Here is a 12832-nt window from a genome sequence, read left to right on the forward strand (position 1 = left end):
TTTTAATGTATTTAACACATATTCACACATTTTTCAACAAAGAGTTTTTAATGTATTGGGAACTATTTTAGTTTTGGGAAGTGAAACGTTATACCAACAAGAGGAAGTCCAAGTGAACAGCATCAATAGTATATTCTCTCCACTTTATATACTTGTTTGATGTCATTTCGCAATTTGAGAAAGGATAAGAACACATTTTATCTTATTTAAATTGAATTTATCAAAAATTGTGTATTTTTTTTTTATAAGTCTCACCTCTTATTTGATTACTACTTTTAGTTTCTAATAAGTTTAATGAGTAGTTAAAAATACACTTTTAAAGGGGTTTTGTACAATTTTTCCAAATAAAAACAAGAAGAATGAAAACTCTATTTCGATATATATTATTTATTTGCTTGGAATGTTTAAAAACATATAAAGAAAAGAAAATGTAGGTGTAAAGGGACAAGGATTCTACTCTCCAAAATGTAAAGAAAAATGTGGAAGAAGAGGGATTTTATAATATTACAAATTTGTAATATTTATTTACAAATATTTTTTACTTAATTAACTTAATGACATGAAATATGGTTAATTGATTTATTTTCTCTGTATTTCCGTTTTCATGTATATTTTGTTTTCCAAATATATCTTTTAGACAGTCAAGTTTGAGATATAATTACTAACTGTAAACTTGTCTTCGACTCTTAATTATCTACCAGGGGAGAAAAACTAGTGGAAGAGAAAAGAAAATAAAAAGTAAGAAATAAGTGAGAAAATAGGTTATCTGATTGTGAAAAGAAAAAATAGATATAGCTTGAAAGAAGGAAAAAATATAATAAAAATCAAACTGTTTTATTTATTTATTTATTTATTTTTATTATTATAAAATAAAACTGTAAAAAAGAATATTTTTGTTATTATGTTGCAATAATAATAATAATAATAATAATAATAATAATATATTACGCCTATCAAAAATATTATTATATATATATATATATGAATTTAAATTAAATGGAGAATAAAGTATTTTTTAAAAAATAAATGTATAAATAGATACAAAATAATTTAAAAATTAATCTCTCTAAATATTTTGCACACTCTCTCTCATATTCAAAATTGATTGTTCATCTTGTTTATGATTAGGTTTCGCCTATCAGTAGGTGGACTACAAGTAGATTAATATATGTTGATCAAAATCTTTATTCTTGTTCTCCTACTATTGATTTTTCTCTCTTATTTTTCCTTTATATTTGAATTTTTTTTCCTTTATGAGTTAATGAAGAATACGATGCTTATGATTAAGTAGAAGTGTTAATCATAAGTTGAAGTTTTCTTTTGTTGAGTTTATAAGTTTTTAAATAATGGAGTTGTTTTTATCTCGAGAGATGGGGAGCTAATTACATATAAAAATATTTTATTATTAATAAATAGCATTTATAGTTATACATTAAAAAAAACAACACAATTTAGCAACCAGCGACCGAAAATATTTGGTTGCAAATTGCGACCGAACAAAAGTAGTTGCAGATTAGTAATCGAAATAGGGACCAAATCAGTGCATAGTAACATTTATTCATATAGCAATCAAAATAGCGACTGAATATTGTTAGTCGCTACATATAATGTTTCAGCCACCGAATTAGCGACTAAAATAATATTAAAATAGACACAAAAAATTTTATAATATGTTTAATATGGTCATTAGCAACAAAAAATAGACACATAATGTTTTAGCCACCAAATTAGTGATTAAAATAAAATTGTATTAGCGACCGAAAATATGTTGGTAGCTAAAGTTATATTTAATATAATAATTAGCGACCGAAAATATTGAGTCGCTAAAAGTAATGTTTTAGCCACCAAATTAGCGACCAAAATAATATATAGCGATTAGATTAGCGACCAAAAATATTAGGTTGCTAAATCCACAAACATTTTTCTATAAAATTAATATAAATTATTTAATCGGATTAAACTAAGAATATAACAAATTCTAAAATAGTATTTAACATAAATTATAATTAACTAAATTATTTACTTGTACAATTTGTTGTTGTTTATTTTTTATTTAAAAATAAAAATCAATACTTACTTTGTTTAAACTAATAGATGATAAATTTTAGATTAATATTTAATATAAATTATAAATCATTAAATTATTTATTTTTGTAATTTGTTGTTCCTTAAAGAAGATCAAGATCCAACAAAAAAAAAAAAACTTAAGATTTTGAAGTCCACGTTAGTTCTCACTCTCAAGATTTGACCGAAAGATCGATAAAGTTCTTAATTTGAAAATCCTAAGTTTGTTTCTCTTTATCTCAAATCAATATTTGAAACCCACACACCATTTATGCATGTGTTGCTAAAGGAAAGAAAATATGAATGAAGATTAAAAGGAATTGACAATTAAGAGAATAAAGAAGAAGGAAAGATGTAAGACTTGAATTTTATAAAAAGAATATAATTATGACTCAATTTAAATTTATGTGTGTTAACAAATTTAAGATAAATTTAATATATTTGATTTTAGAGACCAATAATGATTAATAAGTAAACTAATCAATTTAGATACTAATTTACAAACTATAAATAATTGGTTACTAAAATAGTCACTATTATGAATAAAATATTATAATTGATCACTAAATTGGTCTTTAAAATTAGCTACTATGATTTTGGCTACCAAGGGAAATTGGTCACTAAAATTTAGCTACCTTGGCTACCAAAATGACTTAGTTTCTAAATTGATCTCTAATTAATTAGTGACCCATTATAATTTTTTATTCATTACAGTGATTATTTTAGTAATCAATAGTTTTTAATTTTGTAAATTGGTATCTAAATTTGTCACTATAGTGACTAACTATTTTTTGTTTCTAAAATTGGTTCTAATTAAGGATTTTCTTGTAGTGTTGAAGGACTACAAAAATAAGTTTAAGAAGGATAAAATTTGTGAAGTATACCAAAAGCAAAAACAAATTAAGGTTTCTTTCAGGCGTAAAAATTGTGTTTCAACTAAAAGACCTTTACAATTGCTTCACATGGACCTATTTGGACCTTTTGAAACCATGATTCTTAGTGGGAACTTCTATGCATTAGTCATACTAGATGATTTCTCTAGGTTCACATGGACACTATTTTAGCATCCAAAAATGATATTTATCTTTCTTTCAAAAGACTTGCCAAAGTCTTAGAAAATGAAAAAAGTTCTAAAATTGTTTCTATTTGAAGTGATCATGGAGGAGGGGGGGAGTTTCAAAATGAAAAGTTTGAAAACTTTTGTGAAAAACATAGCATAAAACACAACTTCTCTGGTCCTAAAACTCCTTAACAAAATAGTGTAGTTGAAAGAAAGAATAGATCACTTGAAGAACTTGCTAGAACCATATTGAATAAAACCTTATTGCCAAATTATTCTCCATTTAATTTAAATTCATATATATATATATATTTATTTATTATATATATATATATATATATATATATATATATATAAACTTAAATAATATTTTTGATAGGCGTAATATTATTATTATTATTATTATTATTATTATTATTGCAACATAATAACAAAAAAATATTTTTGTACAGTTTTATTTTACAATAATAAAAATAAATAAATAAAACAGTTTTATTTTTATTATGCTTTTTCCTTCTTTCAAGCTATATTTATTTTTGATTTCAAGTGAATTGATTAAGTTCATCATGCATGGCAATGATCCAATTACTACCATTCAATGCGCTATTCAAATTTTTTTGTTAAACTTGTGATTCAAGTGCAACATGTTTATAAAAATTATTAAGCTGACGTCTAGTAGATACTCTCTTATAAATATCATCAATGATGTTGTCCTTTGATAGCCATTTAGGGTTTGTACATGTTGCATTAGACGAATCTGACTCAAAGTTGCAAGACCAAGTGGTAATTGATACAGATGAAAATAATACCATTCTAGAAAGCAAGTTGGAACAAAAAATGAATCAACTAAAAAAGAAAATCAATCAACTGAAATTCATGTTCACAAAAACATACTAGTGTTACAACTATATATATATATATATATATATATATATATATATATATATATATATATATATATAAAAGTATAATGTTGCTTAAAACTTATCTTCATAAATTAAAACCTTGAATAATTTGTAATAAACAGAATAATAGTATCAAGTTAGTTTTTTAATTATTTTTAAACACTAATTGTAAATGAAATAAAACTGATTTGAATATTTTATAAGTAATTAAAATATATTAATCACATAAAAAGTTATTTTGACTTTTTCATAGAACAATTAGTTGGTAAAAACTATTTATAGTAAAGTAAATTTAAACATTTTGATTTTGTTATATAAAAACAATTTTCATATTTGTAGGTTGTAATTATTTGATAGAAAAAATTTAAATTTAATAATAAAATTAAATTCGATAAAGTGTAACTATAAAATAAATCTTTCTCAAACTAATATAGCAAACTAGTGTGAATTATATATGTTAAAGATAATCCCAATTGGTAAAGTGAAAGAGGGTGTCCCTTGAGAGCGGCAATGTGGGTTGATCCTCCATTTTTATCTTTTCTCTCATTTTCCATCAAATGACCTAAGCCTTACAATTTAATAGGTCTAACTTACCCCTACATATTTGTAGGTTAATGGATTTACAAGCTAGCATGCACAAATTAAAAAAAATATCTAACATTTCCTTTGTAATATTTTAATTCCAAAGTTTATTATCTTATAAAAATAGTTATTTAAGTAAGTATAACAATTATAAAAACAAAAACTTAAAGACTAATGATTTATTATTTAGTACAAGTAAATAAGGTAGGATTCTAAAAAATAATATTAAAGTGAACCATGAAATAAAATACATATTCTTACATGTAAATGTATGATATCAATAATTAAATAATGAATGAAAATATTTATTTATACTCAACATACAAATAATATTACACAATATATAATAAAAGATTAAAAAAAATAGTTTAGGTTACCGGACAAGCCTATGTTAGACGATTAAAAAAAACATTAATTTTTGTTTTTTTATTCTTATAATTTTATCATGTTGAAATAGCTTTTAGCTTTTGTTTAAGATTTGTCCATCATGATAAAAATGTGTTGAGAGAATATAATTGATGGTGATGACAATGATGAAATGGAAGAAGTTGAAGATGATTCCATAGGTTAGTTTTGACCATATAATCAAGATTGAGGGGGAAATGGAACAATAATGCTTTTAGAGTAATACTTTTGTTGTTCCTATTTACATTTTATGACTTGATACATTAGTAATTATTAGAGGTACCTTCATGTTAAATTTTAGTCATGCAAGTGTAGGTCATGTAAGTTATCCTTTCATTTATGTTTCATGACATTATAATACATTTAACTAATAATTTCACTTTATTAGGTACATTGGAAAATTGATATCAAACAAGGGAAATTGATATCAACCCATCCTGGCCCGTTGGCCCGTTTTAAAAAAATAAAATAAAATAAAAATAATTAAAAAGATTAATTTTTTAGATTATATATTTTTAATGTATAAATATATAATAATATTATAATTTAAATCATTAACACCTACAAATTAAGTTTGAATTATTAGTTATAATTGAATAATTTAATATGTAAATTTAATAATTATTTTAACTTATCTAATTAAAAATATTAACTAATCAATTAAAAATTAAAATAATATTTTATTTGATTAAATATGACTTTAATAATAATTTATATGTATATATAAACAAATTTAAAAAATAAAACTAATTAAAAAATTTGAAAACTAATTAAAAATAAATAAAAAAAAATTAGACGGGCCAGTCCGGTCCGACCCGTTAATCTGTCCTATACGGGTTATGACTATTGACCCGTTTCTGTTTGATGGGCCAGCCCGATCCGGCCCGACCCATTTTTTGACGGGCCACATACGGGCTAGGCCAAAACGGGTCGGGCTGGCCCGTTTGCCACCCCTAATACTATGCTAAAAGCCAACCGTAAAAATAAAAAAAAAACTTATTGTAATGTAACTTTAACATTTTTTCATTACCCTTTCAAGTATAAATATATTCAATTACATCTATATTTAATTTAATTAGATTTATGGTTTGAAAAAATATTTTAAGTTAAAAAAACATAACAAGATCATTGTAATTTGTTTACCTTAAGTTTTATCAACTTTTTCGGCCCATACACTAATTAATTTATTTATAAATTTTCAAATAATATTGTGATTTGAATACAAAAAGGCTGGCCCATAAAATTCTTAAATTAAAAACGGCCCAGAGTCACGCCTAGTCCACAACGTAAAAAAAGAAGATTATTTCAAAATCAAAAAACTGGCCCATGCAGGTCTCGAACCAGCGACCTTCGCGTTATTAGCACGACGCTCTAACCAGCTGAGCTAATAGGCCACTTGTTTTTTTTCCTTTACATTATATATAAGTATACTAATATTTGAAGTGAGTATTTAAAGAAAATAGAAAATAGAGTGAAGATAGAAGAGAATGGATAACATTACAGAAAGTGAAGTAGCTGGCTTGGCTGTGTTGTACACATATTCTATGCTGCAGTGAGAAATTATCAGTGTTTTCCTCTCTTTATTCACACATGCTGCAATGTTTTACTTGCACCTGCAAAGGAATTAGACTGAATTTCTTTGCTCTCCACAATAAATTAGTTTTTCATTTCCCACTTTCATAAAAAAGTATGGGTTAATTAAAATCGACTGTGAATAATATAAAAAATATAAAAATCCACAAGTCATAAAACAGGAAGTATTAATCAAAGATATCTATTGGAAAAATATATTTAGGCAACACATTTTTTGCACAACTTTCTGAAAAAATTAATGTTATCTTAAATTTTAAAAATTAAATATAAAAAAAAAGCTTATAAATATTCAATCCTTAAAAAAGGTGTATATAGACAACACATTTTTTTGCACAACTCTCTGAATTGCTATCATATTTTAAAACATTTTTTTTTTATTTCAAAATATCGATTCAATAGAGTTGTACTGAACCATCGTGAGTGGTAAATATAAATAAATTCTTATAAATGAATGGTGGTTCTACGAATCTGCAACTTATTATCTTCCCTTTTTAAAAATTATGTAAGCTTTTTCATTATAATAAATGATGGTCCATGAATTTAATGTTTTGTAAGTGCAGTTTTCATTCTATAAGTATAATAAGCTGTAAAGATCATTTTCCTTATTTGATATACATTGTTTGAACCATACCTAACTTATTCCCATGAAAACATAAAAATGGGATTTAAAATATGTTTGGAAAATTATTAAAGTAGTAACAGTTGGTGTATAAAAATTAGTTGAAAGGCTGAGATTTAATATTTCATAAAATTACTTTTCATAATTTTCATAAATTTTATTCTCACACTTAATAAGACTACAATGGGAGAAAGAAATGTAGATACATTATATGATTATAACTTAAAATCCATATAGCTTAGCTTGAAACACAATATTGCAATTTTCAAAGGCACTTCTAGAGTATCCAACACCAAACATAGGTCAATAATATTAATGTTTTATTTTAGCTTAGTTTAATGAGAACTTGAAGGTACTGCACTCTCCAACAAGAAAACTTTGATCACATTTTTACAACCATCTCCTCTCTTGTTCTTGTTACCAGGATAAAGATTTTGTTTGAATTCTACTTCTCCAACAAGCTCCAAGTCCTCCCAACTTCCCAACAACTTGATATTCCACATATTATAAGGATGTTTTGTCTTGTGAGTAGTATGGATTTCCCCACAAATAGTAAGCATACGTTTAGCATTCTGCAGAAATCCTCTCACTACGTTCCTGTGAAGCCTGCACTGAATTGGAATATGCATAATGTGAATGATATACAAGTAAACAAGTTCAGATTTTTTTTACTGGATATTTTGACCCTGTATACTTTGCTTGACATAAAAAATTGATTTTGAGTACATAACATAGTAGCATAGGAACATTACAGAAAAATTTATTAGAGAATCCAAATTCACTTGTAAACAAAATAATTGCAGAGTTGCATATTTTTTGCATAATTAACTTACTCAATCTGGAAGTAATCGCTTTCACGACCACGGAAACCAGCATGAGGAAAATTATAAACTACGCGATCAAACTTTAAATGTTGCAGAAGTGGGTGTTGGGCCATTGTACGTGCATCAACTTCATTCACAATGGTACAACCAAGATTCTCAAGTTCATTCAAGTTTTGTGATGCCTTTGCATACTTAATCATCAAAGATCCTTCCAAATTTTGTGTATGAAATTAAACATAATGAGTCACTCAGCAAATGTATGATAAGTCTTTCGAGGGAAAAATCTATCACGAAAAATATACAACACCAATAAAACTCAAATTCATCCCACAAAAGAGATTAATACAATTTCTAACCAAGGCTCTATCAGATGGACATTCCCATCCCTTAGGATCGACTAACTCATATGCAAGTGTCGTCTACATGAAACATTTTCCCTCTTTAGTCTTCAAAATTCTCATTTGAATATTTACTACTACCACCAAGATTTGCACCGATGACTGCTCCACCCGGGCTCACGTCTTGAGTTTAGCAGCAACAATCTTAAGACAATGTATTTATGTATATTTTATTTTATATGTTGTTCATTTTTCTCATTCTAACTTAATGTGGTATCTAGACACACACTTTAATTCCAAATAATATACTATATATACCATGTTAATATATTATATATACCATGTTTGTAGAGCTACATGCATCAAATGTAGAATGTTTCAATAATGTATATAGCTAAAAATGTACCTCTAGAATCCAAAGAGGTAACAACCATGTTTTTGGCTGTGCCAAATGCCCTAGCCAAACTCAGTGAGAATGAAAATCTCCCTCACCCACTAACAGAATATCTTGATACCTATAATAATCCATTGAAAACCACGTTACAACACAAATGAGTAGACACTTTTACTTGAGAGTGAGGAGAGTGAATATATATACTCACATTGGTGTATAGAGAAATTCCCCAGAGTTTTGGAGAAGGAAAATTAATAATCATTCACTCATTTTTCAATCAGAGGGTTTTATTGTTTTTTATTTTGGGAACTAGAAGCTTCTCCTTCTTTTTCTACTCGGAAAGAATAAAGTTAGTGTAGTGGAATTGGAACGTTGTAGATACTAAGTGGAATTGCAAGTGAGCTTTACATGGGGAACAAAGATCATCTTTTAAGAGTGCCATTGCAATTTGGAATGAGTCTTTCTTTAAAATTTTGTACTAATTTAGTCTCTAATCTTTAAAAATAATGTGTCGATTTGATTATTTTAACCGATTTTTTTTAAGTTTGTTTAATGTTTCAAACACGATTCTTACCTAATATTTAAACGAAAATGTATAAAATGATATAATGAAACTCGTTTAATACGTGAAATAAATAATAAAATTGTTTATAAAATGACTAAATTCATAAATTTATAAAGTTGGAGACTAAATTGGATTAAGATTTCAAACAAAATTTAATTCAAATTTTCATTCAGATTCAAAAACAAAAACATATTTAATATATTAAGATTAGAAGTGTTATAATGTAATTGAGGATTTCATTGGAAAATAAAATTGATGGTTGCCAAAAAAAAAAGAGTATAAATCTGTAATTCAATTCTTGAAATTTGAAATTTGATGAATCAAGATTAATTTTAACTTAGACACTATTTAGATACTAATTTATTAGTAGCTAAAATTAGATTAATATTAGAAATCAAAGGTTCTAATTTATAAATTAATTATAACTTTTATTTATAATATAAGTTATTTTATATACTAATAATTTTTTATTTATAAATTGATATTTAAATTACTCGTTGTAGTAATTAATTTTTTTTTTGTCTTTATAGCTGATTGGTATTTAATAATTATTTTGTAATAAAGAAGACAAAGTTAACTTTCATATCATTAATTATACTATCGGTAAACTTAAAATATTGTCTTTTATATATATATATATATATATATATATATATATATATATATATATATACTCTTCATATTAAAAAAACAACAATTAATCTGAACATTATCAGTCTTATTATTTTTAAAACGGTATGTTGATATGGTTTCTTGTTCTACTCTTTTCTAGTGTCGAGACTTTGTTCTTATTTTGTGAGGATTTGGAAAACTTTTTTACCATAGTATTCAAATTTTCTCAGTGGGAGTTATAATCTTTCTTTCTTCAAATCTTCTTGCTTTAGTTTCTAGAGCAACTTTTTCAGTTTTATTATTCTCTTCTTCTTCCTTCACTATTCTTATTACTTTGTATTTGAACCCTTCAATTTATCAAATGATGTTGACATGTTCACGAAGGTGAGATATTTGATGTCTATTCGGTTGTTTGCATTGCAGTTACGTTCATATTCACTTTTAAATAAATTAAAAAAAATAAAAATTATAAAAGACTAAAAGATTAAAAAATTAAAAAAAAATAACAAATTAAAAAAGAATTTATTTTTCGTTTTGTTCAACCGTTCGCATCATGTAAAATAATTCTCAAATAATTCAAAATATTAAAAAATTTAAATAAAAAGATTTTTAAAATTATCAAAAAAATCAAATCATTTTTCAAATATTTTTCGAATAATTTTTTCATTAAAAACTATATGATACCTGATTTTTACAAATACGAAAAAGTAAGGTCAATCCTTGTGAGGTTCACCAAATAAAAATTAAATAATTTCACAAAATAGTTTTTTCTTTAAGAAATACTTGATTCTTATCTTTCATCATGAATGGAAATACATAGGAGCAAAACTCAATTTTTGTTGGGTTCACCAAATAAAAATTAAATCATTTCTCATATAGTTTTTTCATAAAGAACTGTAACCTTTATTCTCCCATTGTGAATGGAAAATGAAGATACGTATGGGTGATGATTAATCCTTGTTGGACCCAATTAGGGATGTCAAAGAAATCCGTACCTGCGGGTATCCGCAGATAAAATCCGCAATGGGTAGGAAATATATATTGTAAATGGATACCCGCGGATAACAGGTACAAATATTTTTTGTACCCGCATGTTAATGAGGCGGGTACAAGTATCATAGTATTTGTACCCATGGATATTCGTACCCGTTATACTCTAATTTAAATTAAAAATATATATAGATATATAATTAAAATATTAACATATTGATTTTGAATGAGTTAATTTTTTATCAATTAGTTTTAAAAAAAATTATTTCTTTGTAAACTGAAATTCAATCCTATTTAAATGGAATTTTTGGACTTTGTTTGAAATTTATGAATGTTATGTATTGTATTTCATTTGAATTTATGATTAAAATATGTTGTTAAATATTTATTTTTATTTTTCTGTAAGTATCTGCGGGTACTTGTGGATATTCGTGGAAATTAAAAAGTTATGCAGGTACCCGCATAACGGATACCCGATGGATATCCATGGATATTAAAAAGTTATGTGGGTACCTGCATAACAGATACCCGATGGATATCCATGGATATTAAAAAGTTATGCGGGTACCCGCATAACAGATACCCGATGGTAGGGTTGAGCAAATAATGCGAATTCATCCGAACCTGTCCGACCCGTAAAAAAATTTGTTATTCGGGCGGTTTCATACGAGTCGGGTCTAAATGGATCACGAAATTCAGGTAAAAATGGGTTTGGGTGGTCGGATATGGATATTAAAATTTAAATCTGCGGATATCCAACACAACCCGAATCACTTTTGTTTAACCTAATTAGTGCCCGCAGCCCATTTGTTTTCTTCCCCAACTTTCTTCCCAGTTAACCTAATATATTGGTGCCACCACAACTCATTTCTTTTTTTTTCCGAAATTTCTCCCATGTTTCTCTCAAGCCAATTGGTGGCCCTTAAGCCTTGCTTCGGATGCCATGGTGTTGCGGCTTTATTGCTTTCGATGCCGGTTGGTGGTGCTTTTTGTCGAGTCATGTCCATTTGGTTCGTTTACGTGATTGTATGCTTTGGGTTTTTCGTTCATTATTTTGAGTTTTTCATTCATTTTGGCCGGACTTTACAACTTCTATCTCATCTTCTTTCAACTCCATTTTTTTATCTCTAAGATTCAGATTCGATAAACCGAATCTGACTAATCTGAGAAGTTAAACAGTCGATTGTGGATTCAAAAATATCATATTCGAATTGTACTGGATTGGGCTTATTGAACTCGAATCCGATCCAACCCGACCAATGCTCAGGCCTACCCGATGGATATGTGTACAAGTACAAAGTGAATATTTATGTAGCCTGTAGGGTACGAGGGACTTACTACCTGTATCCTGTCCGCCTCGTTAAAATCCCTAGACCTAACAAGAAAAAATGTTTCTTTTTATACATTCTTTTATTATTCTTTTGGAAAAAAAAAATAAACATTTTGAAAAAAAATCTCAAAATCACATGTTTTTTTACATTTAATTAAAGGTACAGTCTTAGGACATACATTATAGGGGTACTAATACCTTTCCCACGCATAACCGACTCTCAGACCCAAAATTTGGTTTTTTGCATACATTGTCTTATCTTTTTTGTTTTTTCTATAATTTTACAGAATAAACTGTGACAACTCCAAACACTCTTTGTTTCAAACTTTATTTTCGGTTCGTTATCCTATTACGATTTTAGTTGCGACATATGTCATGAAAAGATGGCTTGACACCTCTCACTATTGCTATTCCCGCAATAAATAGTGCTAGGAATATTTACAATAATTATAAAATATCTTTTGATCCGAAATTAGGGTCAATTTATGATTTCCTAGCTTATTCATATCAAAATATATTCATAATTACAAAATATCCAAAATATCCTATAA

The 12832-nt window shown here is 26.6% G+C and overlaps 1 non-coding gene and 1 pseudogene across 1 annotated transcript; both read right to left on the reverse strand.

Moving 5' to 3' along the window:
• Positions 1-6336: 6336 nt before the first annotated feature.
• TRNAI-AAU (transfer RNA isoleucine (anticodon AAU)) lies at positions 6337-6410 on the reverse strand. Its single transcript has one exon. It is a non-coding gene; the product is annotated as a tRNA-Ile (tRNA).
• Positions 6411-7563: 1153 nt separating this feature from the next.
• LOC114180435 (uncharacterized protein At4g26485 pseudogene) lies at positions 7564-8252 on the reverse strand (annotated as a pseudogene).
• Positions 8253-12832: the final 4580 nt, after the last annotated feature.

The sequence above is a fragment of the Vigna unguiculata genome, chromosome 4 (genome assembly GCF_037176805.1).
Source record: "Vigna unguiculata cultivar grain cowpea cultivar isolate G323 ecotype 2 chromosome 4, ASM3717680v1, whole genome shotgun sequence".
Lineage (NCBI taxonomy): Eukaryota > Viridiplantae > Streptophyta > Magnoliopsida > Fabales > Fabaceae > Vigna > Vigna unguiculata.